The sequence below is a fragment of the Schistocerca serialis genome, chromosome 10, assembly GCF_023864345.2.
Source record: "Schistocerca serialis cubense isolate TAMUIC-IGC-003099 chromosome 10, iqSchSeri2.2, whole genome shotgun sequence".
Classification (NCBI taxonomy): Eukaryota; Metazoa; Arthropoda; class Insecta; order Orthoptera; family Acrididae; genus Schistocerca; species Schistocerca serialis.
In genome coordinates, this window is record NC_064647.1 from 177,879,373 (window position 1) to 177,907,242 (window position 27,870).

A 27,870-nucleotide genomic window follows, 5' to 3' on the forward strand; every position below is an offset into this window, starting at 1 on the left:
AGTGATTGAACTGCAATTTATTAAAATAATTTCGTGCAGTTACTACGGTTTCAGTTTTCCAGTTTTTTGATGTACATGAGATGCATGTTACAAAATAGTTTTTCACGGATTTCAATGTTTATGACGTCATATCTCCTTTTCTATGTGTCGTACAATCATATAATCTTGCAATTGTATTCAGTGGTATATGTCGACACTACCCAAAAATGTGTTGCGAAAAGAGTTAGTACTACATAAGTAAAGAATTAATACGTCATACCTATGCTGGAGTTTTACTTCATGAGCAGCCAAAATGTAGTAAGCAATAAACAATTTTTCCTTCATTATCTGGGGGGAGGGGGGAGGGGGAAGGGTGGATATCATCGACCAAACGTTTCGAAAAGCTTTGAAATCTGTGTAAACTCTTTTTGGAAGCCGTTAAGTGCTCTCGTTTTCAAATACTGGTGGAATATAATGCGAGTAATTTGCGCGTCACCTGTTACAGTGGCTCAACACTTGCAAAGTTTCTAGTTCTCGAACTGTGGTGTTAAATTTTAACGTAAGTTTTTACCTCTTAATGAGCAGATTATGGCAACATTTAAAATTTTTTAAATTCGATAGATAATTAAGTGAAAAATATTGGTACAAAAATTTTTGTTACCCCTGGTAGCTGTTGGATAGTCGACTTGCAACTGGTGCTGGGTGTTTGCAGCCATCTAGTAATTACATATGTACAGTGACCTCCTCAGTAAGCCGGGAAATATAGCTAATTTTAACAAAAGTCTCGTTTTATTACTATTGATGTGGTCTGTAGTCAGTCTATTAATAATAACAATTTCTTTTGTCGCGAGCGCTGATTTGAGAAACCAAGATTGCCGTACGTAATGATCTACTTCTATTCTACTATGTCAAACAAAACTTGCGTTGACAGCGATTTTCGTCACATGCAAAAGGAGAGGAATCCTTCCTCAGAACGTATTTGAGTTATACCTGCACCAGTATGGAAACATCCTTTCTAAAGAACTGGTATGAAAACACCCAAAAATACTTACGTTTTAAAAGCAAATATTGTCAGACCAGAAATCGATGTGTGTCGAAAAAATGTCTTTCTTTCATTGTTATTGTAAAGTCTTAAAAGACGTCCCTCGCAATAATAGACATCTGTAAATCTGCGGTACATTGTATAAAATTTGGCGAAACAAGTTCCAGCTGTGTAAAGGTACTACTGTGCCTGCTTGCACCGAGAAGCCATTGACTTCTAGGATCATGAAAAAAGAAAAGAAAATTAACAAGAAATAAGAAAGCCTCCGATTAAGCAGATGGTGGATCCCTGTCTCTCAGAGAGTGCTGACCGCAAGTAGCACAATGGTCCTAGCACAATGGCGTCGCTGGTGTAGACCACCTCAGCTTCAGTCCAGCACGGGGCTGGAGCATTATTGCTTGAGGGTGCCTGCCACTCATGCTGGAGAAACGTCAGACTGTCAATCAATCGGGCATTGCCCAAAGTACCAGAATCAGCCGCCTCCGGGCAGCCGTTTGAGAAGTGGCTGCCACAGTGTCAATGAATGACGGCTGGTACGACATCGCCAAGCCTAGCGCTGACCCACGCGTCCAAGCAGCTGACATGCGGGAACGTTTGTTCTGTGAAACCTGCCTGAAGGCCCCACCGTCTCTCTGTTTGTCAGACTGTTTGCTCCAGCAGTGCTGTAGACTTTGGCGTCGTGTTTGGTCAGCTAGATACTTGGGCTGGCAGGCCTTGTATCTCTGCTCTGCTACAAAGCAGATAACGTCAGTGCCACCGATGTTTGTTCCTCCCCTGGTCACGTGGGACTTCCATAAGAGGACCGCGTCCACATGAAGGCAACGCACCAGTTGTTGGGCGGACCACCATCGGCGTATCGTGTCTTCACTAGTACTAGAAACCTCATCACGGACCGCCAGTGCAAGGTGGTAAGTCTTTCTCAGATTCACAAATCAGCGTTCCCTGTGTTAGTAGATGTAATTCATCCGACTTCGGCTATTTGCAAAGTTACTTGGAGGAAAGTCGTTTAGTAAACAAAGCATGTCTAATAATGTCATTTACGTTCTGTCCCTGCTGGCCCACACACTATACAAAAAAGGAACTTTCAGTATTTTCTTCAGTTGAAACTTCAGGGCTGAGAGGCCCTGGTCTATGTATAAAATTTCCACCTAACGTCTCGTCTCCATCTGCGGGAGACATCTTCTGAGGTAGTCCGACTACTGCCCGATGGAGACGAAACGTTAGGTGGAAATTTTATACATCGACCACGGCCTCTCAGCCCGGAAGTTTCAACTGAAGACAACACCGGCCGTGAAAGCCTACATTGTATGATTTCAGTATTTTCTTTTAGCTTTTCTTGTGCTCAAATTATTTCCAATACCTGATAACGGGTTACTTTCCTTTCCTCAGACTAAATAGTTCCGATCAACTTGACTGTTTTCTACCTACTCGTGTACTTTCTGTCCTTTAGATCTCGTCGTGTTATCCGTGTTTCTTTTAGGCACTTGTCTGTTGCCATCCATTTTATTATCTCAGTTTTACCTTTACTTCGAATTTAATATAATTCCTCAAAGGAACCCAGAACTTGGTTTTATTATTATAGCATTCGTAAAGTATTTTAGCCTTCGTTTCTTTACATCCGAATAAATATTGATATTCTTGTGAATTTCCTTATTAAACTCTAACGTTCCTTTTCGGTACGTTTTGGATCTAATGTTTTCCAGGGTACGTTTCATTCTCTCTTTTCGATTTTTTCAGTGCCTCTCTTTCTGTTTAATAAGAGTGTTCTAGCATTGTAAATACTTCTAGATTTGATTACCGTGCCATACTGTCCCTGTTTTCTGTATATTGATACGCATTTTTTTGTTGGAAATGTCTTTTGTACGTCTGAAAGCTGTTTCCATTTTGTGGCAACGACTTATAATCGCTTTCCTCTAAGGCAGTCGTTTGAAGGTTATCCCATAAATATTTGAAATCAGAAACTCTTTGATTTTCCCGTTTTCAGTCTCAGAATTTTGACTGACAAATTCTGGTTAGACATGTACTTTTTCCGTGAGATCTGGAGACCTACTCTTCCCACTTTATGTCTAAGAATTTCCGTGTGTGTTTATGATGTTCGAATGTCGTGACAGAGAATCACCTTCCCCTCCCCCCGGAGGTTCGAGTCCTCGCTCGGGCATGGGTGTGTGTGTTGCTCTTAGAATAAGTTAGTTTAAGTATTGTGTAAGTCTAGAGACCGATGACCTAAGCAGTTTGGTCCCCTAGGAATTCACACACATTTGAACAGAATCACCTCATCGTCTATAGAAGATAAGCAGTCTCTCCTAATATTAAAAGTTCAAAGCTTGATTGGTTGGTGTGTTTCATCATCCACTCTTGGATTACTAAGAAGCAACTGAAAGATAGTGGACAGTATCTTACTTCTGTCTCAATACTGTTTTAATCTGAAAGCGTTCCGATATTTCTACGCTCAACACAGTTCAGATTTTTATATTATTTGTCATGTTTCTGGCAACTGCAGTGTTTCGGAGTTTCGCTTCTTGTCTCAACTAAAGTTGAAGGAGAGACTTAAACACATTTTCACAAAACCAACTTTGTAATTCTAAGTACAATGGAAACACGTTACTATTTTATCCACCACGTTAACAACGAAAAATTGTCCTGGGGCGAGTAGGCATCGAGCTCTTACGGCTCGTAACAAACTTAACCATGTATGTAGACATTTAACCCATTCCAGCAATACATAAACTCCACAATTTTTGCCTGTCATCGACATTGACACTAGCAACATATCGACCCCGGAGATTCACAGAATTTCGAGAATGTTTTAAATTTCAAGTCTGTGAAGTCGGATAACAAATGCAAAAGAAATATGTCTTTCGTGTGACATAATTACAAACTGACAATTTTTCTGATTTTTTACCCTAATTTGTACTATGAAACCTTTCTTCTTTCCACATGTTATGATTCTAGGCCCACAGGACGTATCCTATAGGTTTTGTCGAATGAGTTTGCGAGTATCAAAATGTGTGATATAAATAGCGGTATCTTTTGATTACATTGACTTATAAGTTTACATACATTACACCGCCAAGCAACCACAGACCTTAGTATGTGACATAAATTTCAACTTGATACATCTAATCGTTCCTGAGAAATGATGCTTTTGACAGTCGGACAAAAAAGTGATCCTATAAGGGCTTCGTTCTTACCGATTGAGACACGGAACCATAAAAAAATCTAAGCTCAGTCGCTGTGGCCAGAGGCAGGCTAATGAGAACCGACCGACCGCCGTGTCCTCCTCAGACAGTGGCGTCATTTATACGCGGTATGAAGGAGCGTGCACTCAGCGCACCACCCTCGCGGCCGTTGTCGGTTTTGCAGACATAGCGGCAGCTACCTCTCATTACCATTTAGCAGCGCCTCAGTTGGCACCACGAGACTGACTGAATCCCGCACCAGTCCTGCCAGCGAGGAAAATTCCCTGGCAGTACCGGGAACTGAATCCGGGTCCTCGGTTTGGCAGTCACCCCCGCTGACCAATCAGCTGCGGAAGAGGACACCTCTGAACAGTCATACACCAATAACAAGCTTAACGCTCTCTGCTTCACTCGCGTGGATTGTGCGGCCTGCAAACTTTTTTGTGTTTTTATTGAATAGAAATTTTATGTTGTTCTCAAATTGCAACACCTGCTAAACTTTCCACATTAATTAAGGTTTATAACCATGGTCTTTCCCGAATGTTCATCTGTCGAAAAAGCGATTCTGATAGCTCGAGACCAAAGATTTTATTAATCACGCCTTTGCGTTCTTGTAGAGATATTTCGAGAGCAACTTTCATCCTCTAACAAATATTTCTTTATATCTAACCGAGGAGTGAAATAACAATTTTCATAAATTTAGCTTTAAAATTTTTTAATGTAACGAAATAATTTATTAAAAATTTTCATACCCTGTTGCACTCCCTTAGGTGTTAAATTTCCAGGAACACTGAAACACGTTTTTTTATTTTTTTATTTTGTTTATTTCTAACCAAGAAGTCAGATACTAATTGTCATATATATAACCTTAAATTCCTTAGTAAATCTATAGTAATTGTTTATTTTCAAAAAATCTTTCACCCGCTATTTTAAATCCTTAATGGTAAATTTTCCAAAAATGTTGAAACACGTATTGTTTATTTTCTGACTGACAAACCAAATACCAGTTTTCGTATTTTTAGCTTCAAAGTTTCCTTAATAGCGATATACATTCAAAAAGCCTTTCTGCCCCTATTTCGCCCCCCTAGGAGTGTAATTTCGTACAATCTCGTCTTAAACCATGCCTACAGTATAAGACTCACACACTTTCCAAACTTCAAGTTTCTATCCTTAGGGGTTTCGGCTGGGTGACGATGAGTTAGAGGATCAGTCTGACCCTATTTCACCCCGTTAGGGGTTGAAATTCCAAAAACAGTGAAACACGTAGTTTTTCATCTCTAGCCGTGATGCAGAACGTCAGTTTTCAAAGATCCAGCTTTCAAAATGATTTTGCAATGAAATGTTTTCATAAAATGTTTCACTCCTTATTTCACTCCCTTAGGGGTTGAATTTTCAAAAATAGAGATATGCGTATGTTTTATTTCTAACAGAGAAGTCAAACACAAATTTTCATAGCTCTAGTTTCAAAAAATATATGCACAATGAAATATTTCCATAAAAACTTCCAACCCCCGAGCCGGCCGGAGTGGTCGAGCGGTTAAAGGCGCTACAGTCTGGAACCGCACGACCGCTACGGTCGCAGGTTCGAATCCTGCCTCGGGCATGGATGTTTGTGATGTCCTTAGGTTAGTTAGGTTTAACTAGTTGTAAGTTGTAGGGGACTAATGACCTCAGCAGTTGAGTCCCATAGTGCTCAGAGCCATTTTTGAACAAACGTAGTAGTAGGAAAGAGATTATCTTAACATAACGTCTTAAGCCTAAATATACATAATTATAGCCAATTTCTAACCGATCGGATGCCTGTGTGGGCAGAAATCGTTAAGTATTGAGACTGATGGAAAGACAGAGTCAGTCACAAAATGCGTAATTTAATGCGGATCTGGGTTTCGAGTATATTGTATTCATCATCGGTGCATTACCAAAGCGTCATGTGTCTCAGTTTTGTGTCTGCCGCGTAAAGGCTAGTGGCATTTTGCCATATGTCATGGTCTGACACATCAGGGCCTACATGACCCTCTTTCAATGCACATGTGATGACCATGTTACAGTCGAAATTTAGATCTGCATTAAATTTTGCGACTTACTGTGGTCCTTCCTTCAATGCGTTGTTTTCGTTAACAACGAATATTTTACACTTTTCATTTAACTCTAGAGAGTCACTCTAGAGAGTCTACAATATGACTGTATAGATTGTCCCAAAGCAGACTTGTATATGGGAGAACGACAAGTTTTTGTAAATCTCATAAAATTTGTCTATGTAAAATATAAATCATCAAACCGGTAAAGCACGTCATGAAAATTAGAAAGTATACCGACCAACACTAAGCGGTGTAAAGCTGCTGAAAACACCGATAATCAGCGCTATGAAAATCTATAAAGAAAGTATCGATACCCAAGTTGCCATTATGTCAGACTGCTCATCATTACATGTTCAGGTATGGGCTTAATTTGACACGTACATCCTGCACTTCGACCGTTTCTGATATTTGGCTACAACGGAAGAGTGTCTAAGTAGTTGTTGGTGTATCAAATTCAGTTTTTCAGAAAATGGCTCTAAGCACTATGGGACTTAACATCTGAGGTCATCAGTCCCCTAGAACTTAGAGCTACTTAAACCTAACTAACCTAAGGACATCACACACATCCATTCCCGAGGCAGGATTCGAGCTTGCGGCCGTAGCAACCGCGTGGTTCCGGACCGAAGCGCCTAGAACCGCTCGGCCACAGCAGTCGGCGTGCTCGGGGGTCACAGCAGAAAGTTACAGCACCTGATGATGGGCACGTAAGAGCCCGAACCGGTCATGTTTTAACGACTGAAAAACAAAAAGAACCTTACAACTGAAGTGGTATTTTGAACATCTGCTACAATTCCCCGGTGCGAATGTTCCTCCGGTAGGATTGTTTGTAACACATGAGGATTACGTTTTATGTACTGGACTCTCCTCATATTTAATACCACTCATATTCAATGCCTGCCAAGAAGTGAAGCATGTACATGAGCTGTTCAGATGTCAGTGCAACTTCGTACCGATACACATCAACGGCAGGTATGTAAAAGTGATTAGAGTTGGAATTCTCTGCGACAGGTTCAGTGTTGGGAAAAGGTCTAGTAGGGTATGTAAGGGGTATGAACAGCGTCAGATGTGGGTGCTTACTGGGAAAGACACAGAGACGACGGTGAGATATCGTTATCAGCCCGTGACGGAATTTTAAAGGGTCCTCATTGTGATTCCATCTGGGCGGCTGGTCGAAATGCTTAGTACTCATATTATTGGGGCATTCGGATGTGACAGTGGCCCGGCTCGATGTTGGATAGTATGGGAACGTGAGGGTAGACGTTCTCGTCGTCAAGCTTCCGGTCAACCACGTCACATCACCACAAGAGAATACCGCCGTATTGTATTGTGCACCGACCACATCGTAACCCCTGCACGTCTGGCACCCGCCATCCGAGAGCAAGTAATGGACTCCCTTCAACATTCTATGTCATCCCAAACCACTGTGTGGTGCCTACCAGCAGCTAGGCTAGGATATTACAGTCCCATTTGTGGGCTGCCGTTAATATCTCATCAGAAGATGGCATGCTAACACACAATCACAACATCGGCGAGCCCCTGATCAGCAATATTGACCAGGTATGTCAGACACTGCCACAGCCGGCCAATAGGCCACAGCAGGGAAGCCGGCAAGCTCGCACACTAACGCACAGACAAACCAACACTACCCCACACTGTGAACCCGGTGTATGACCTGTCAGTCTAACTCATGTGATGAACCCAACTGCTCATGCTGGTCGAGAAGTGAACGCAGGTAGCCATCTGCAGCCGCCACACAACGTCAAAGGCCTCCCTGACACCCACCACTAACTTATCTAACCCTTCTACATCTACATCTACATCTACATTTATACTCCGCAAGCCACCCAACGGTGTGTGGTGGAGGGCACTTTACGTGCCACTGTCATTACCTTCCTATCCTGTTCCAATCGCGTATGGTTCGCGGGAAGAACGACTGTCTGAAAGCCTACGTGCGCGCTCTAATCTCTCTAATTTTACATTCGTGATCTCCTCGGGAGGTATAAGTAGGGGGAAGCAATATATTCGATACCTCATCCAGAAACGCACCTTCTCGAAACCTCGCGAGCAAGCTACACCGCGATGCAGAGCGCCTCTCTTGCAGAGTCTGCCACTTGAGTTCGTTAAACATCTCCGTAACGCTATCACGGTTACCAAATAACCCTGTGACGAAACGCGCCGCTCTTCTTTGGATCTTCTCTATCTCCTCCGTCAACCCGATCTGGTACGGATCCCACACTGATGAGCAATACTCAAGTATAGGTCGAACGAGTGTTTTGTAAGCCACCTCCTTTGTTGATGGACTACATTTTCTAAGGACTCTCCCAATTAATCTCAACCTGGTACCCGCCTTAGCAACAATTAATTTTATATGATCATTCCACTTCAAATCGTTCCGCACGCATACTCCCAGATATTTTACAGAGGTAACTGCTACCAATGTTTGTTCCGCTATCATATAATCAAACAATAAAGGATCCTTCTTTCTACGTATTCGCAATACATTACATTTGTCGATGTTAAGGGTCAGTTGCCACTCCCTGCACCAAGTGCCTATCCGCTGCAGATCTTCCTGCATTTCGCTACAATTTTCTAATGCTGCAACTTCTCTGTATACTACAGCATCATCCGCGAAAAGCCGCATGGGACTTCCGACACTATCTACTAGGTCATTTATATATATTGTGAAAAGCAATGGTCCCATAACACTCCCCTGTGGCACGCCAGAGGTTACTTTAACGTCTGTAGACGTCTCTCCATTGATAACAACATGCTGTGTTCTGTTTGCTAAAAACTCTTCAATCCAGCCACGCAGCTGGTCTGATATTCCGTAGGCTCTTACTTTGTTTATCAGGCGACAGTGCGGAACTGTATCGAACGCCTTCCGGAAGTCAAGAAAAATAGCATCTACCTGGGAGCCTGTATCTAATATTTTCTGGGTCTCATGAACAAATAAAGCGAGTTGGGTCTCACCCGATCGCTGTTTCCGGAATCCATGTTGATTCCTACATAGTAGATTATGGGTTTCCAAAAACGACATGATACTCGAGCAAAAAACATGATCTAAAATTCTACAACAGATCGACGTCAGAGATATAGGTCTATAGTTTTGCGCATCTGCTCGACGACCCTTCTTGAAGACTGGGACTACCTGTGCTCTTTTCCAATCATTTGGAACCTTCCGTTCCTCTAGAGACTTGCGGTACACGGCTGTTAGAAGGGGGGCAAGTTCTTTCGCGTACTCTGTGTAGAATCGAACTGGTATCCCGTCAGGTCTAGTGGACTTTCCTCTGTTGAGTGATTCCAGTTGGTTTTCTATTCCTTGGACACTTATTTCGATGTCAGCCATTTTTTCGTTTGTGTGAGGATTTAGAGAAGGAACTGCAGTGCGGTCTTCCTCTGTGAAACAGCTTTGGAGAAAGGTGTTTAGTATTTCAGCTTTACGCGTGTCATCCTCTGTTTCAATGCCATCATCATCCCGTAGTGTCTGGATATGCTGTTTGGAGCCACTTACTGATTTAACGTAAGACCAGAACTTCCTAGGATTTTCTGTCAAGTCGATACATAGAATTTTACTTTCGAATTCACTGAACGCTTCACGCATAGCCCTCCTTACGCTAACTTTGACATCGTTTAGCTTCTGTTTGTCTGAGAGGTTTTGGCTGCGTTTAAACTTGGAGTGGAGCTCTCTTTTCTTTCGCAGTAGTTTCCTAACTTTGTTGTTGTACCACGGTGGGTTTTTCCCGTCCCTCACAGTTTTACTCGGCACGTACCTGTCTAAAACGCATTTTACGATTGCCTTGAACTTTTTCCATAAACACTCAACATTGTCAGTGTCGGAACAGAAATTTTCGTTTTGATCTGTTAGGTAGTCTGGAATCTGCCTTCTATTACTCTTGCTAAACAGATAAACCTTCCTTCCTTTTTTTATATTCCTACTAACTTCCATATTCAGGGATGCTGCAACGGCCTTATGATCACTGATTCCCTGTTCTGTACCTACAGAGTCGAAAAGATCGGGTCTGTTTGTTATCAGTAGGTCCAAGATGTTATCTCCACGAGTCGGTTCTCTGTTTAATTGCTCGAGGTAATTTTCGGATACTGCACTCAGTATAATGTCACTCGATGCTCTGTCCCTACCACCCGTCCTAAACATCTGAGTGTCCCAGTCTATATCTGGTAAATTGAAGTCTCCACCTAAGACTATAACATGCTGAGAAAATTTATGTGAAATGTATTCCAAATTTTCTCTCAGTTGTTCTGCCACTAATGCTGCTGAGTCGGGAGGTCGGTAAAAGGAGCCAATTATTAACCTAGCTCGGTTGTTGAGTGTAACCTCCACCCATAATAATTCACAGGAACATGATCTGTCGCACATAGAAAGCAATCCACCACTGCTCTTAGTACCCGACACGACTATCTCAGAGATTTTTCCCCCCTTCGCTCTTTCCTTGGCACTTTTTTTCCCCTCTGCCCTTCAAACCGCTACAATTCGTTCAACTTTCGACCCAGTCTGTCGCCAGATGAGCGCATATTAAAGGTTAATCAGAATGAAATGTATGCAAACATCTCAATACCCACATCCTGCGAAGGCCTCACATAGTGAAAATTAACCACTATGCAAGGAAGAGACCTATTGTATCATGCCGATGTGGACTTGGAGGGGCTCCACCTTTAAAAAAATAAAAAATTAGAGTAAAATAAAAAAAAATCAAATCAAAAACACACGCACACAAGTCAGAAATGCCTGCGTCTGGAATGGTGTCTTGAACGCGAAGCATGGACAGACAGCTGATGAATGGCGTCGCATTGTGTTTATCGATGAGCCACGATTGTTCGCCGACCCGGACGACCTTTTTCGGCCATGTTGGGGACCCGGGAAAGAGGCTCCATTGTCCCAATTTTTTGGAGACGCACGGCGATGTCACAATTTTAGGTCACGGCTGATAGTGACTGATGGAAACCTCACAGCACGGTGCCACGTCACGGACCTTCTTCGTTCTCATGCATTGTCTCCCATGCGATAGTATCGTGGTGCCATTTTTCAGCAGAACAACGCTCGTGCACACATGATATGTGTCTCTATGATCTGTTTTCGTGATGTTGAAGTAATCCTGTAGCCAACAAGGTTCCCAGGTCGCTCCACTATATGGCATGTGTCAGACCAGCTCGGATTGAATTTGGTCTCAGTGCCAGTATCCGGTATGTCAAGGACCAGTTAGAACAGTTATGGGCCAGCTCGGCTCAGGGGAGGGCACAACGGCTTCACCACCGAATCAGTGCATGCGGGGGCCAGAGGGGGATGCAACGTCATACTGATAGGTGGGCTCGTACCGTCAAGTTCTTTGTAAACGCGACTCGATTTTGTATCACTGAAATAATATAACACACCCTCTCAACCTGCGGAATTTTATATCGTTTCCTCCTCTCCTATGAGTGCTTCACATGTTTCGTCAGGCAATGTATACTCACTGACTGCGGCGTATCTTCATTGGTGGGGCTGAACCGTAGCAGTTCTTTTATGGGGTGACGCAACACTGTTTATTTTAATTTTGGAATATCTTCATAACTTTTAAACTCCTTTTGTCTTTTACATGACCGATGTAGATCGAAAGCGGTCATTTCATTTTAAAGTATCGTGATTGTGCAGACAGTAAAATATTTTTATGATTCCATTCCATTCGCAGATGTAAGCCTTGAGTTGCGGAGCAGCCAAGCAGCAGTCGCTTCCTTGACGATGGTGTGCCATCTCTGAAACGACTGGGACGTCAGCAGAAGAAACGAGTGAGTACAGCCTGACTCTTCAGTCAAAACACTATTCTGTTGTTTCCTGGAGTCGTCTCCAGCACCTCTGTCTCATCATCAGCTGATCGATATCAACAGTTGGGTGTATACCTCCTCTAGACTTTTCCACCCACTGCAGCCCCTACCTACAAGCACCCGTTTTGCTGCTGTATGTCTTGACTTTCACTGGGGATAGCAATTTATTACCTCCTTACTCTTGACAGTATTCGTGACACATTTTAAGACTCTATTCGCATAGAACACTGAATGTGCCCCAGCTATATCAGAAGATAATAAGTCATACACACTGACATGCGTGAAAAACTGTCAGATCGTCCATGACGTTTAAATTTAGTGGTTATTTGCCACCATTTCTGTTCGCAATACATTTCACAGACAGCGCCAACACAGGTCGCTGAATGTATCTCCGAAATTATATCACTGTACGATTCATAGTTCAGGACTTATGACGTAATAAACATTGAGCTGCATGAAAACGAAACTGCAGGGTGAATTTCGATATAGCTACAGGCGAAATATGTGTACGGATACGTGTGAAATACACTCCTGGAAATTGAAATAAGAACACCGTGAATTCATTGTCCCGGGAAGGGGAAACTTTATTGACACATTCCTGGGGTCAGATACATCACATGATCACACTGACAGAACCCCAGGCACATAGACACAGGCAACAGAGCATGCACAATGTCGGCACTAGTACAGTGTATATCCACCTTTCGCAGCAATGCAGGCTGCTGTTCTCCCATGGAGACGATCGTAGAGATGCTGGATGTAGTCCTGTGGAACGGCTTGCCATGCCATTTCCACCTGGCGCCTCAGTTGGACCAGCGTTCGTGCTGGACGTGCAGACCGCGTGAGACGACGCTTCATCCAGTCCCAAACATGCTCGATGGGGGACAGATCCGGAGATCTAGCTGGCCAGGGTAGTTGACTTACACCTTCTAGAGCACGTTGGGTGGCACGGGATACATGTGGACGTGCATTGTCCTGTTGGAACAGCAAGTTCCCTTGCCGGTCTAGGAATGGTAGAACGATGGGTTCGATGACGGTTTGGATGTACCGTGCACTATTCAGTGTCCCCTCGACGATCACCAGTGGTGTACGGCCAGTGTAGGAGATCGCTCCCCACACCATGATGCCGGGTGTTGGCCCTGTGTGCCTCGGTCGTATGCAATCCTGATTGTGGCGCTCACCTGCACGGCGCCAAACACGCATACGACCATCATTGGCACCAAGGCAGAAGCGACTCTCATCGCTAAAGACGACACGTCTCCATTCGTCCCTCCATTCACGCCTGTCGCGACACCACTGGAGGCGGGCTGAACGATGTTGGGGCGTGAGCGGAAGACGGCCTAACGGTGTGCGGGACCGTAGCCCAGCTTCATGGAGACGGTTGCGAATGGTCCTCGCCGATACCCCAGGAGCAACAGTGTCCCTAATTTGCTGGGAAGTGGCGGTGCGGTCCCCTACGGCACTGCGTAGGATCCTACGGTCTTGGCGTGCATCCGTGCATCGCTGCGGTCCGGTCCCAGGTCGACGGGCACGTGCACCTTCCGCCGACCACTGGCGACAACATCGCTGTACTGTGGAGACCTCACGCCCCACGTGTTGAGCAATTCGGCGGTACGTCCACCCAGCCTCCCGCATGCCCACTATACGCCCTCGCTCAAAGTCCGTCAACTGCACATACGGTTCACGTCCACGCTGTCGCGGCATGCTATCAGTGTTAAAGACTGCGATGGAGCTCCGTATGCCACGGCAAACTGGCTGACACTGACGGCGGCGGTGCACAAATGCTGCGCAGCTAGCGCCATTCGACGGCCAACACCGCGGTTCCTGGTGTGTCCGCTGTGCCGTGCGTGTGATCATTGCTTGTACAGCCCTCTCGCAGTGTCCGGAGCAAGTATGGTGGGTCTGACACACCGGTGTCAATGTGTTCTTTTTTCCATTTCCAGGAGTGTATGTTAAACACATCTGAAATATATCTGACACATGCGTACGCAGGCAAAGCCATGGCTAAAAAGCACCTCTTACACTTCTGAATGTTCAACCAAGTGTAGTATAGATACGTATGACTTACTGTCTAGAAGGAAGTACTATGGGATAAGAACGAGCAACCGCCCCTGTTAGGCTAGGGGTGGCAACGTAGGGAGGGAAGCGGTGAAGGTAGAGATGGATAGACAGGGAAGGGGAAGGAGAACATAAACACGGACAAGAGGGAGTGGAAGACGGACAGAGAGACGGGGAAGGACAAGATGGGGTAATAGTTGGTGGAGGAGACCAAACAGCGAGATCGTCGCTCTCATCGGATTAGGGAAGGAACGCGGCCGTGCGCTTAGAAAGGAACCATCCCGGCATTTGCCTGAACTGATTTGGGGAAATAACGGAAAACCTAAATTAGGATGGCCGGACGCGGGATTCAACCGTCGTCCTCCCTAACGCGAGTCCGGTGGATAGGCTAATAGAGTTGAAATAAATACATACCCGGGGAACACTGGGCATTCAGGTAGAATATTCTCATATATGTGAGTGCCCGGAGACTCAGTTATAGAGCCTAGTCCTTGACGGCGATTGTTCATCAGAGACAAGGAAATTGTCAAGAGTGCCCCAGGATCGCTCTTTTCTCTATATACATAAACGAGCTGACGGATAAGGTGAACAGCAACCTGCTGCTGTTTGTTGATGGCACTGTACTGTGTCGGAGACGTCGTTGAGTCACCGCGGTAGGACACAGAATGACTCAGACATATTTTCATTCAAGGCAGCTTGCTATAATTGTAGAATAATGTAAGTGAAACCAGTAGCTGTTTTAGCGATATTTTCTATTTTGGTGTAAGGTGGTCTTTGATGGCTCGTTACAGAGTAATGACTTAATAACGAGTTGTAGAGAAAAACTGCCAAGCGTAAGGAAATACTGAGTTAATCGAAACCTCACAGGTTGCTCAGGGACATTTTCTGAATATTTTGGTGTAACAGATCTGCTACACATTGGGCCAGAATCTTGAAACCCTGGCCAAAATTTTGAAGTCCGTCCCAATATGGAGAAAATGGGTTTAAGAGGGTTTCTGACACTTCTGATTCCGAGTTTCATATCAGAAGCGAAAAATTCAAAATGGTGGATCCAATGAGCGACAGAAGGCGCACAATAACACCGAAAGTGCCCTGGTGTGCGGAAATAGCTCAGCACGGAACCGCTGCTGCACCACTCTCCCACTGCATTCAGTGAACCCATACGCGAACTGCACGCCCACCATCTCTTCACAAGTAAACCTACACGTATGTGCTTCGCATCACTGACAGCGGCTCACTAGAACCGCCGGCAGAAACTATGAGACAGGACCGAGAAGTGGTGGATGTAAGCTTGAGGTCGAAGAGTGAAGTGGTCGTTACTGCCGTCAACAAAAAAATAGTTCAAATGGCTCTGAGCACTATGGGACTTAACATCTGTGGTCATCAGTCCTCTAGAACTTAGAACTACTTAAAACTAACTAACCTAAGGACATCACACACATCCATGCCCGAAGCAGGATTCAAACCTGCGACCGTAGCAGTCGAACGGTTCCGGACTGAGCGCCTAGAACCGCGAGACCACCAAGGCCGGCTGCCGTCAACAAAAGGTGCCGTAGGTCAAGCTGCACTGTTGTGCGGATAATTTCAGTGGTATCTGATACAGAGATGAAAAATCAAATTAAATGTTATTACTCTGTAACGAGCCACTGGACACAGCACACTTGGGTCAGAATCCCGAAAAAGTGGCCAAAAAATGAAAAACAAACGAAGTTCCGTTTAATAGGTTGGCTAAAACATCAGTTTGGCCTTAAGTAAGACAAAGGCACCTAAGAGATAATTCTGACGTTGCGGTTGATAATGGTGGCAAGAGTAAAGAAAAATCAAGACTCGTTCATAGGATTTGTCGACCTGGAAAAGATTTTCGACAATGTAGAATGGTACAAGATGTTCGAAATTCTGCGAAAAATAGGGATAAGCTATAGGGAGAGACGGGTAATATACACTCCTGGAAATTGAAATAAGAACACCGTGAATTCATTGTCCCAGGAAGGGGAAACTTTATTGACACATTCCTGGGGTCAGATACATCACATGATCACACTGACAGAACCACAGGCACATAGACACAGGCAACAGAGCATGCACAATGTCGGCACTAGTACAGTGTATATCCACCTTTCGCAGCAATGCAGGCTGCTATTGTCCCATGGAGACGATCGTAGAGATGCTGGATGTAGTCCTGTGGAACGGCTTGCCATGCCATTTCCACCTGGCGCCTCAGTTGGACCAGCGTTCGTGCTGGACGTGCAGACCGCGTGAGACGACGCTTCATCCAGTCCCAAACATGCTCAATGGGGGACAGATCCGGAGATCTTGCTGGCCAGGGTAGTTGACTTACACCTTCTAGAGCACGTTGGGTGGCACGGGATACATGCGGACGTGCATTGTCCTGTTGGAACAGCAAGTTCCCTTTCCGGTCTAGGAATGGTAGAACGATGGGTTCGATGACGGTTTGGATGTACCGTGCACTATTCAGTGTCCCCTCGACGATCACCAGTGGTGTACGGCCAGTGTAGGAGATCGCTCCCCACACCATGATGCCGGGTGTTGGCCCTGTGTGCCTCGGTCGTATGCAGTCCTGATTGTGGCGCTCACCTGCACGGCGCCAAACACGCATACGACCATCATTGGCACCAAGGCAGAAGCGACTCTCATCGCTGAAGACGACACGTCTCCATTCGTCCCTCCATTCACGCCTGTCGCGACACCACTGGAGGCGGGCTGAACGATGTTGGGGCGTGAGCGGAAGACGGCCTAACGGTGTGCGGGGCCGTAGCCCAGCTTCATGGAGACGGTTGCGAATGGTCCTCGCCGATACCCCAGGAGCAACAGTGTCCCTAATTTGCTGGGAAGTGGCGGTGCGGTCCCCTACGGCACTGCGTAGGATCCTACGGTCTTGGCGTGCATCCGTGCATCGCTGCGGTCCGGTCCCAGGTCGACGGGCACGTGCGCCTTCCGCCGACCACTGGCGACAACATCGATGTACTGTGGAGACCTCATGCCCCACGTGTTGAGTAATTCGGCGGTACGTCCACCCGGCCTCCCGCAGGCCCACTATACGCCCTCGCTCAAAGTCCGTCAACTGCACATACGGTTCACGTCCACGCTGTCGCGGCATGCTACCAGTGTTAAAGACTGCGATGGAGCTCCGTATGCCACGGCAAACTGGCTGACACTGACGGCGGCGGTGCACAAATGCTGCGGAGCTAGCGCCATTCGACGGCCAACACCGCGGTTCCTGGTGTGTCCGCTGTGCCGTGCGTGTGATCATTGCTTGTACAGCCCTCTCTCAGTGTCCGGAGCAAGTATGATGGGTCTGACACACCGGTGTCAATGTGTTCTTTTTTCCATTTCCAGGAGTGTACAATATGTACATGAGCCAAGAGAGAATATGTAGTTCAAATGCCTCTGAGCACTATGGGACTTAACTTCTGAGGTCATCAATCCCCTAGAACTTAGAACTACTTAAACCTAACATCACACACATCCACGTCCGATGCAGGATTCGAACCTGCGACCGTAGCGGTCGCGCGGTTCCAGACTGAAGCGCTTAGAACCGCTCGGCCACTCCGGCCGGCAAGAGGGAATAATAAGAGAGAAGGACAAAGAACCAAGTTCTCGGATTGAAAAGTCTGTAAGACAAGCAATTATGCAAAAAAAAAAAGAAAGGTTAAGGAGTGGAATTAAAATTCAAGGTGAAAGTATATCAATAATATGATTCGCTACTGACATTCCTATCCTGAGTGAATGTGAAGAAGAATTACAGGAGCTGTTGAATGGAATGGTGTAATGAGTATAAAAATCGATGAAAGACGAAAGTACTGAGAAGTAGCAGAAATGAGAACAGCTTAACATCAGGATTGATAGCCACGAAGCAGATGAAGTTAAGGAATTCTACTGTCTAGGCAGCAAAACAGGCAATGATGGAAGAAGCAACGATGACATCAAAAGCAGACCAGCAAAGGCCAAAAGGGCATTCCTGCCCAAGAGACTGGAGCGCAGCATTGTATGGTAGTGAAACATGGACTGTGGGAAAACCTGAAAACAAGAGCCTCGAAGCATCTGATATATGGTCCTACAGACGAATGTTGAAAATTAGGTGGACTGATAAGGTGACGAATGAGGAGGTTCTGGGCAGAATCGGAAAGGAATGTGGAAAACAAAAGCAGGAGAGACAGGATGATAGGACATCTGTTAAGACATGAGGGAATGACTTCCATGGTACTAGAGGAAGCTGTAGAGGGCTAAAACTGTAGAGAATACAACCAGCAAATAACTGAGGATGTAGGTTGCGAGTGCTACTATGAGATGAAGAGGTTGGCAGGCCGCATCAAACTACAAATTAGTCAAAAGGTCGATGGCTCAAAAAAAATAAAAAATAAAAAAAAAGAAGAAGAAGAAGAAGCTTCCGCAATTTGAATTATAGGTCCAGCACCACATTCATTTCTCACCCGCGCGTTCAGCTATGCAGGCTGGAAAAGTACTGAGTTGTTCGGACGAAATATTTTTGTTCAGAGAAGCAGACCGAATTTTTCTTAAAGTGAAGGCTATTCCAGAATGTATGTACTTAATTAAGAACACTTATTTCATTATTTAATCATGAGCTAACAGTTACTTTTTGCTTATTAACTTCTTACCGGAATGTAAGCAAAAACTTTGTAAAACGTGTACGAAATAAAGAGATATGTTTTAGATTACATGACATTTCACCTTCTTTTTCATTCCGTCTATACGCATGTACTATTATCTTTGCGAATACGCCATAAAATCCAGCTAGTAGCCGCAACTCCGACTTTGACACATGTTTTAAACGACAGTTTCAAAATGCCGTTATTACACAGAGAAAATAGAAAATTTTACCGCACTGCAACAGCCAGGCATTACGTCAGAGTGCTCGCGGTACAATATGGCAAGAGGGGTACATTTTTACCTATCGGTCAGCTGTCGGAAAATGCGCAGAAATCAACAAACAAGTCGATAATGCAATACCGCCTAAGCTATGCCCGAAAGTCATCTCGTGTGAAAATATGGGGGATGTGTTCTGGAGACTTCTGCCAGCAACCCATGCCTACATTTCTTCTTTGCGGAAACCATTCACCGGGGAACTGAAAACTTTGTCGTCGGAAGCTACCGCCCGCTTGGAACCTGCTACAGAGGATAATGAAGAAGCAGTTGATCCGGATGTTGAAGAGGATCAAAATGTTGGTGAGGAAGATGAAGAAGAAGGAAATGAAGATGGAGAACAACAATCAGAAAAGGAAGCAGATTAGGAAAAATTATAAAACTTTCAATTTTTATTGCTAATATATATTTTCTGTAATACAGATAGTAATAGTACCAGTTGTGTGGTAAAGTTAACCATTAAAATTATAGTCACCGTAAACACTTTTTGTCCACTTCATTAATATTTTCCAGATTCTTGTCGCCATATTGGATCCACCATTTTGAATGATTCGATTCTGATATAAAAATCGTTATCAGAAGTGTCAGAAATCCTCTTCGCCATATTGGGATAGACTAAAATTTTGGCCAGGTTTTCAAGATTCTGGCCCAATGTGCGGCAGAACCATTATACCAAAATATTCAGAAAATGTCCCTGAGCAACCTGTGGGGTTTCGATTAACTCAATATTCCCTTACGCTTGGCGGTTTTTCCTTACATTAAGACTTTTGTGAAAGCTAATACTCGGCACAAGGTAGCGATCGCCGCCTGCGCTCTTCTCGACGATGCATTCCATTCCACAGTCGGCATACCTAGGTATCGCGCGTTGCGTCAGCTGTTTGCCCTCACGGGCGGGCAGACTCAGAGTAGCGCCTGACTGCTACTAACGATGTTTACCAGCCCCTCACCTCGTTCGCTACCCGATGTGGCCGTATCAGACGAAAACAAATACTTCCACTTGTCGGAAGGCGACTCGGTAGTCTGTTTAGCTGTCTGCGATCCCCACACCGAGGCGACGCAGCCTCAAGGATATTTCCAATGTTAATGGCTGGCAGCTGGAAGCGCCCGACCAAAACCAAATCTGCGCACTACGCACCGGTCTTGGTTTCGTCCTCTTCTACGGCTACATACAAGCTCAGCAAGCCACGATACGGTGCTCGTCGGAGGGTACCTTACACCACTAATAATATTACCTTCCCTGTTCCATTGGTTGGTTGGTTCTGAGCACTATGAGACTTAACTTCTGAGGTTATCAGTCCCTTAGAACTACTTTAACCTAAGTAGCCTAAGGACATCACACACATCCATGCCCGAGGCAGGATTCGAACCTGCGACCGTAGTGGCCACGCGGTTCCAAACTGAAGCGCTTAGAACCGCACGGCCACACCGGCCGGCCCCTGTTCCACTCTCTTCCGTACAAGTCCAGATTTCTGTTGTCTTTGCAATCATTACACTAGATGTACGGCAGGCTTTCAATAAGTAACGCAACACATTTTTTTTCTGAAAGCAGGTTGGCTTTTATTCGTTATTCGAGTGCACCATACTATTGCCACTCATTCGCCTACAAACCTTATTTTTCAACATAATTTCCGTTCAGTGGGACTGCGTTACGCCGCTTTACTGGGAGGGCCTGTATTCCCACATGGTACCACCCTACTGGTCAACATCGGAACTGACGTCTGGCTGCATGAACAGCCTCCCCATGATCCAAGTAATGCTTCCCACTGACTCCATCCAAACAGATGACAGGCGGAATGTGCAAGAGCCGGGCTGTAGGGTGGGTGACTTCTGTGACCTCCTATCAGGAGCGCAGAGTTATGTGAGGCCCGGCCCGGCGATGTCGCTCGCTGTTAACAGCCAACTGCCCAACACTACAATGGCAGACAACAACGCAAACTAGCCACAGACTGCACACAGCACAGCCAGTGATTTTCATACAGAGCGCTGCGTGGCGTTACCAATAAGAAAACATAAACAGCCTACTTACAATATTTCCACATTTACAGCAAGATGCCATTAATCACTCCGAACAGAAATTCTGTCTAACTCATCCTACTGCAACATTTCAGGTCGGGATTGATCTATGAGGTCTTGAATATCTTATTTGTATCTGTCAGTTGCTATGGAGAAACTGAGATTGGGGGAGATTTCTTTATATAGTTTTGCGTGATTAAGTCCCGACGCTATGCAAAGCTGTCATTTAGTTACGTGCGATTTGCGATGTGTTGTGTGTTACTTTCCGATAATAGATCATATTTTTTCTGATTACCGTTAAAATATAATGACGATAAATGTTTGAGATCATTTGGAATAAAATTTTAATGACTATGAAGATGACGTGACGTCATTCATTTACTCTTAGAATAAAAAAAAAAAAACAGTGTTAATTCTGCGTTATGGACGGTCAGTGTCGGGATCTGTGATTACGATACCAGAAATAATTGATTGGACGAAGTTCAATTGCACACAGTCGCGTGGGGCGAATTATGACCTTGAAATTGGTTGTACAAGGTGCATTCAAGTTCTAAGGCCTCCGATTTTTTTTCTCCAGACTGGAAAGAGATAGAGACATGCGCATTGTTTTAAAATGAGGCCACGTTCATTATCAGTACGTCCCAGAGATGGCAGCACCGTACGGCAGATGGAATTTTACCGCCAGCGGCGAGAATGAGAACTGTTTTAAATACTTAAAATGGCGACGTTTTTCTTACTTGAACAGCGTGTAATCATTCGTTTTCTGAATTTGCGTGGTGTGAAACCAATTGAAATTCATCGACAGTTGAAGGAGACATGTGGTGATGGAGTTATGGATGTGTCGAAAGTGCGTTCGTGGGTGCGACAGTTTAATGAAGGCAGAACACCATGTGACAACAAACCGAAACAACCTTGGGCTCGCACAAGCCGGTCTGACGACATGATCGAGAAAGTGGAGAGAATTGTTTTGGGGGGCCGCCGAATGACTGTTGAACAGATCGCCTCCAGAGTTGGCATTTCTGTGGGTTCTGTGCACACAATCCTGCATGACGATCTGAAAATGCGAAAAGTGTCATCCGGGTGGGTGCCACGAATGATGACGGACGACCACATGGCTGCCCGTGTGGCATGTTGCTGAGCAATGTTGACGAGCAACGACAGCATGAATGGGACTTTCTTTTCGTCGGTTATGACAATGGATGAGACGTGGATGCCATTTTTCAATCCAGAAACAAAGTGCCAGTCAGCTTAATGGAAGTACACGGATTCACCGCCACCAAAAAAATTTCGGGTAACCGACAGTGCTGAAAAAATGACGGTGTCCATGTTCTGGGACAGCGAGGGCGTAATCCTTACCCACTGCGTTCCAAAGGGCACTACGGTAACAGGTGCATCCTACGAAAATGTTTTGAAGAACAAATTCCTTCCTGCACTGCAACAAAAACGTCTGGGAAGGGCTGTGCGTGTGCTGTTTCACCAAGACAACGCACCCGCACATCGAGCTCACGTTACGCAACAGTTTCTTCGTGATAACAACTTTGAAGTGATTCCTCATGCTCCGTACTCACCTGACCTGGCTCCTAGTGACTTGTGGCTTTTTCCAACAATGAAAGACACTCTCCGTGGCCGCACATTCACCATCCGTGCTGCTATTGCCTCAGCGATTTTCCAGTGGTCAAAACAGACTCCTAAAGAAGACTTCGCTGCTGCCATGGAATCATGGCGTCAGCGTTGTGAAAAATGTGTACGTCTGCAGGGCGATTACGTCGAGAAGTAACGCCAGCTTCATCGATTTCGGGTGAGTAGTTAATTAGAAAAAAAAAATCAGAGGCCTTAGAAGTTGAATGCACCTCGTAGATGTATGCAGGTCAGTCAATTTCGTGACAGGCTGGTACGCATCACGAGTGTGTCGCGGTATCAAGACTGCTTTCGCGCCGCCGATGGTTTGCTTTAAACTCGCGAAAATACAATTTATGCGAATTCCTATCGCGAAAGGGTAGGATATTTGATGAGCCATTGTGGAGGACGTCAGTTTGGATAGAAATATCATTTTCAAAATCCAATATGAATCCTGTTGATCGAAGTAGCCTAGCAACCCAAAATCTTATACGTGGTTATCAGCAGAAACAGTGTACTACTTTTCATGCACACTTTTACACTCTACATCGAGACGTGGATGATTTGTGGGCGCGAAATAAACATCTGAAAGCATTTGATTAAATAAAAAGGAAAAATATAAAGAAGTTAATTCGTATATTTTGTTATTTCATGAACAGTGATACTTTCTTATAGTGGTGTAGAGCCTTACGTCTTATTAATATTGTGACAGACGCTACGGTCGCAGGTTCGAATCCTGCCTCGGGCATGGATGTGTGTGGTGTCCTTAGGTTAGTTAGGTTTAAGTAGTTCTATGTTCTAGGGGACTGATGACCTCAGATGTTGAGTCCCATAGCGCTCAGAGCCATTTGAACCATCTGAAGAAGAGACGACAACGACTACATACACGTATACATATGCAAACGGTATACGTGGCGCCTTACAATACAACGACACAACGGACGTCACGGTATACTCCATCCTTCTAACGTCACTCAACAACCGCACTTTCCCGTACATCATAACGTTACCAAAGAAACAGTTGCAGCTTCAAAGCGTTTATTTACGATTCTGTCGACAGTTGCCGTATTTGTATTAGCCTACTAGTTTACCTTACAGATTCATTTTCCATTCTGGTCTACTGAGGCTGCACTCACAGTACCCTATCATAATAATAAACATGACTAACGTAGAAGTAGACTTCCTCGGATTAGTGAAGCAACTTAAATCATTTCATAAAAGCGTGTCTTCCGGTCCAGACTGTATACCAATTAGGTTTCTCTCACAGTATGCTAATGCAGTTGCTCTATACTTAACAATCATATACAACCCCTCGTTCGACGAAAGATCCGTACCCAAAGACCGGAAAGTTGCACAGGTCACACCAATATTCAAAAAAGGCAATAGGAGTAATCCACTGAATTTCAGGCCCATGTCATTAACTTCGATGCATAGATTGAACAATATGGGCGAAAGACTACATCCCTATTTTGCACTCTTTCTAATCCGAGTGCTTCGTTCTTAGTCGTCCAGTGTTATTATTCCCTATTGGCTCTTGAACGTGTTGTATATTAACCGCCTCTACCTGTAGCGTCTCCTATTTTTCTCAGTACATCGAATATCTTGCACCACTCTACAGTGTTGAACGCTCGTTCCAGGACGACAGATGCTATGAACGTATCTGGTACTTGAATATTTCAAAAATTGGCTCTGAGCACTATAGGACTTAACTTCTGAGGTCATCAGTCCCCTAGAACTTGGAACTACTTAAACCTAACCAACCTAAGGACATCACACACACCAATGCCCGAGGCAGGATTCGAACCTGCGACCGTAGCGGTCGCGCGGTTCCAGACTGTAGCGCCTAGAACCATTTCATAAATGTAAGTAATTGATTGTGTTTTAGTTAAAGAATATGTCGGGAACGCAAGAATGAAGAGATGTGTGTCAGTGACCGCCCTATTACGATCACACAGCCTCGATCACAGCTGAAATTATGGCAAGGTTAACGGTTTCGAATCAAGTTTGCCACCATCGTATCTGTACTAAGAAGGAAAATTTCTGTAACTGATTACTTATCCTTACACAAATGAAGCTGTCATACAGAGCAACAGCTAAACAATTTGAAACCTTATTGCAGATCACTGATACAAAATTTAATCTGTAATTTATGCACAACTACCGTGTTGTTTCACTCTCAGAATCTTGCGGATGTCTCAGGAGTAGAATTGAAAGCTGTGACACAGCCGCGAATATAAACAGTGACCCAGGAAGTTTAAAATTTGTTCCTTTAATTTCGGTCTACTAATACAAGTGACTAACCAGATACGACTAATTGGCAATCCACATCTTGTAAAAAATAAATTATGAGATAGTGAAAAGCCGGCCGCTGTGGCAGAGCGGTTCTAGGCGCTTCTGTCCGGGATCGCGCTACTGCTACGGTCGCAGGTTCGAATCCTGCCTCGGGCATGGATGTGTATGATGTCCTTAGGTTAGTTAGGTTTAAGTAGTCTAGGTGACTGATGTTCTCAGATGTTAAGTCCCCAGTATCGAGACTGGTTTAATAAAAACTAGAGAAAAGTTAAGACTGTAGTTTTAATATTTCATATGTTCCACATAGTGTCCCGCCAGCCGAATACAACACATAAAACGTTCATGCAATAATGTGCAACAGACAGAAACGACCTTCTTTGGGATGGTGTTCATTTCGAGCGTCTCATTGACTCGAATGTCGGTTCTATCGTCAAAGCGTTGACGCTTCACGTAAACTTTGCACTTTGTCGTTTTGTGACATATTCGTATTAATAACCCCAAATTTCGTCACCCATGTTCATTTCTTCCAGAAAAGAATTACCCACATTTTGCATTTCAATCCAGTCACTACAGGCGTCGACATGTCATTTTTGTTGTTGTTCTGAAGTCAAAATTTTCGGAACAAACTTTGAGTACAACACTCTTTTCTCGTCTTCGAAACATTCTAAAAAAACAGTAGAACGGAAAACCAGTCCAAGTTCCAAATTTTTACTTTTGATTCGTTCGATGACTACTTTCTGACCGATACCTGTTTTCAAATGACCATGTCAAAGTCGAAAACGGCATAGCCGAAGATGTCAAACACGTGCAATGAACATTTACAGTGCATACAGACAACTGATGTTCACTGCACTTTCTTGACATCTCCGGAAATGCCATTTTCGACTTTGATATGATGATTTAAAAATGGGTCTCGGCCCGAAAGTAGTTATCGAATGAATAAAAAATAAAAATTTCAACTTGGACTGGTTCTTCGTTCTGCTGATTAACAGAAGTTGATAATCCAAGGTACTCCAACATGCTAGAATTTCGTAAATTGTAAAGAATGTATTGAAAAATTAGAGATGTTGCCACACTGCGATCTGTGACGAAACACCGTTGACACACTACAAACTCAGATCCGCATTTAACACTGTCTGCTGACAACTAGCTGGCCGAACCCACATCCTGTTGTTTACAGTTGCTGGCCCTAGCTGCCACTGTAGGTACTGCGCTGATATTATTTATGCGCCTGGAAAACGTCTGTCTCGGAACTTTTAGGATGTAAAATGTGTTCGGGAAATACAAAGCGTTACAGAAGAGTGCTGAAGATTAGGTGGGTAGACCACGTAACTGATGACGAGGTACTGACCAGAACTGGCGAGGAAAGAAATTTGTGACACAACCTAACTAGGAGAAGAGATCGGTCGATATGACACATTCTGTGACATCAACGGATCGCCAATTTAGTACTGGTGGGAATGTGACAGGTAAAAGTTGTAGAGGGAGACCAAGACATGAATAAAGTACGCAGATTCGAAAGTGTGTAAGTTGCAGTAATTATTCGGAGATGTAGAGGCTTGCTCTGGATAGAATAGCATGGAGAGCTGCATCAAACCAGTCTTCGGACCGAAAAACACAACAAAAGCAGAAGTTTTTATGGTAATAAAATGCAATACATTAAAATCACAAAAGATGTTAATTTCTTTAATTGCCAAAACGGAATTAAAATTAATACTCGATTCCACTCTCGCTTTATTACACTAGGACATCTTTTTAACTGGTATATTACGCCACATACGAGTATTTTGAAGCTCTTGTATTCTACATGTATGAAATTAGTATCTTTTCATTATTCCTAATTTATTGCTTACGAGATGAAAATTGTCCACAAACCGTATTTGGTTTCTCTTTTATCTGAAAAACTGAAGAAGGTCACTAAAGGCTGAAATCAATATTCTGACGACAAACTCTGTGATCACAGAGGGTTAAAATGGATCAAATGGCTCTGAGCACTATGGGACTTAACATCTGAGGTCATCAGTCCCTTAGAACTTAGAACTACTTAAACCTAACTAGCCTAAGGACATCACACACATCCATGTCCGAGGCAGGATTCGAACCTGCGACCGTAGCAGTCACGCGGTCCCGGAGTGAAGCGCCTAGAACCGCTCGGCCACTGCGGCCGGCTGTGATCACAGACTGGAATTAAAGAAACAAATTGGACGTGGACGTGGACTGTTTTAAAAGTTTTTCAATGGAAACAATCCTTTTTATGGTACTTGAGGAGCCCCATGTTTTTATCGTATCAGTCTGAAACAGTCCGTACTGAACAGTGCAACTGGTCTCATTTTTGTTGGTCAGTCACGAATGACGGATAACACGGGTCGAGAACGTGACGCTCGGCCGTGCCAGATCTGGAAATGGCAATCCAGGTGCTCTCTTACGCGTCGCTGGCTGCACTGTGTACTGCGCATCTGCGACCAGACATTTAGCCTTATCAGAGGGCACTGGCAGTTATAGCCTTAACGCCTCACGGATGACGCCTTTCATGGCCCCAGACCCTCCCTAACGCCCCATTAAATCCGTCGCGGTACTCCTGCGCAAATGTCACGAGCCGAAACTCACTATTCACACGAAAGAACTCTGGCCATGCCTAAAGAAAACACCGCAGACAGTCGTAATGGAAGTTTACCGAATGCTTTAAGGATATTGGACTTTACTTGCTGTTGTTAAAACTGCACTGCTATACCTAGGAGCAGAGTGGTTCGAAAATAAGAACAGGGGGCAGAAAATTAGACTCCCCCATAGGAGACGCCACACTAGCAGCGTCCGTCACCGCCTTGGTTATGGTATCTGACAGCCAGCTAAAGCCGTTCATTAAAGAAAGCCCCTAGCTACCTCACTGCGCGGA

General features: G+C 44.6%; 1 long non-coding RNA gene across 1 annotated transcript in view; it reads left to right on the plus strand.

Annotated features, from left to right (window-relative positions):
• LOC126425271 (uncharacterized) overlaps positions 1 to 27,870 on the plus strand; it is an 89,725-nt gene that overhangs the window by 52,372 nt on the left and 9,483 nt on the right. The window contains exon 2 of the long non-coding RNA XR_007576275.1: positions 11,963 to 12,059. This is a non-coding gene — a long non-coding RNA (uncharacterized LOC126425271). The remainder of the gene's footprint in view (positions 1 to 11,962; positions 12,060 to 27,870) is intronic.